Here is a 1,837-nt window from a genome sequence, read left to right on the forward strand (position 1 = left end):
AAGAAGTTTTAGCATGTTCATCGGATATTCTTTCTTCCACATGTAATTCGTATGTACCATTAATTGTCATCATCTCAATAAAGCGCTACCAGGCACTTGTTGAGAAAAGAGAAATGGCCTCTATAATGTTAGCAGGTCCGGCCAAGGTCTCTCGGGTTTGCGTCGGCATGGACGGGTCCATATTACGTACGAAATGCAACTTGTCCCTACCGTGATCAATGGCCAGTGTATCGGCCGAACACCATGCATATATACAGAGTTACACACACAGCCACACAGAGGCTCACGGCTGGCATTATGGACACCATGCATATATAAGCAAATCATGGCACTGCTCGATCGGCTCCAGCCAAGAGATACCGATCTATAGGCGCCATGTAGGTACGAACGTTCTGTCGCGAGACCAGGGCTTGTGCGGCGGGCGCGGAGTATATAAAACGGGGTGCCGACGTCGCCCGTGCTGGCTGTCCTCGATCGAGGCCACCAACCCAACCTAGCCTTAAATCCCTTAATCCAGCCCACAAGGACGCCCGTGCTAATTATCTTTGAGGCATCTCCAACACAGAGACGTGAATAAAAAAGTAATCCAACACGGTGATTTATAATTTTGTTTTTTTCTGTTCCGTTTTTGCTTCAATGTCCCCCTTTCTAAACTTTTCCTACTGCGAATGGTCAAAATCTCCTGATACCTCTTCGTGGCCTAACATATTAAAAATTTAAATAACCCCCAGATCTTTTAGAGTTTAGACGCTAAACACCATCATCTCTTCTAAACTGGCATATTTAATCTCTAAAGTTTCTAAAACCAGCTAATTACCCCTACCCTTTGGTACGCTATTTAGGAGGCCGGTTTTGGGACGTGGCACTGCAAAAATTAGGTACAGCTTGGAGCAGCTCAGGAAGCCCGTCACCGTCGAGCCTAGTGACGGCCTCACCAACTCACCATGTAGGCATCCACGACCGCCCGACCATGCTGGTGTACCGCATCAGGCTGCTTATCGTCAAAGAGGCAAGGGCGCCGACGAAACAAGAGTGGCACACTGCATGTCAACTACCGTGGCTGTGATTAGATGTGTAGTTCGTTCGCTTAGGAAATTGGCCGCCGACGAGATGTAAAGCACCGTAGCTTGCTTGGGATTTCCATCATCGGATCTTGTACATAAAAGGCCACGGAGAAGTGCAAAATTCATGCAAAGCTAAACTTTCATGGAATCGGCCACGTGGCAGACCTGAACGGGGCGACTGTTGTGCGGACGAAGCACCGTCCCATACTTCGCCCACATGGCGATACCGGCGGTGTTCTCCGGTTGCTGCTGCTCCTCGTACTGGCGCTGCTAGCGGACATGCTCTATTACCTCATGTCCGATTCCGCCAGCTCTGACATGGTAATCATGACAGAGTTTGTGGTGTGGCATGGTAGGGCAACGAGGATCGTCCCCTCCCCCGACATGCACGTCAGCGAGAAGAAGACAAACATTGACTATTTTTTTGACAACCTAATCCCATGTTGGGTGAACGACAGAGCGCTGGCAAAACCAGCCTCCAAAGCAACTTACTCGTGTCTAGGGGTCCATTGGCTGGTTTTACAAAAAAATCGGAATTAAAGATACCACTTTAAAGTTGTGGGGGTTACCGTCCAAATTTTAAAACTCCCAGGAGTTATGTAGACTTTTTGCAGTAACTTCTGGGCAGTTTTGAAGGAGCCAAGCAGGACGGCCTGCTCACCCCTCTCGATGGGTGGGCGAAGTTCTCACCGAACCCATCAACATCCTCGTGCAAGTACTTTCATGCAAGGGCGAGGCAACACGTCTGCAAGAAGCATCTCGTTGTTCCTATT

This window comes from Lolium rigidum, chromosome 4 (assembly GCF_022539505.1).
Source record: "Lolium rigidum isolate FL_2022 chromosome 4, APGP_CSIRO_Lrig_0.1, whole genome shotgun sequence".
NCBI classification, from domain to species: domain Eukaryota; kingdom Viridiplantae; phylum Streptophyta; class Magnoliopsida; order Poales; family Poaceae; genus Lolium; species Lolium rigidum.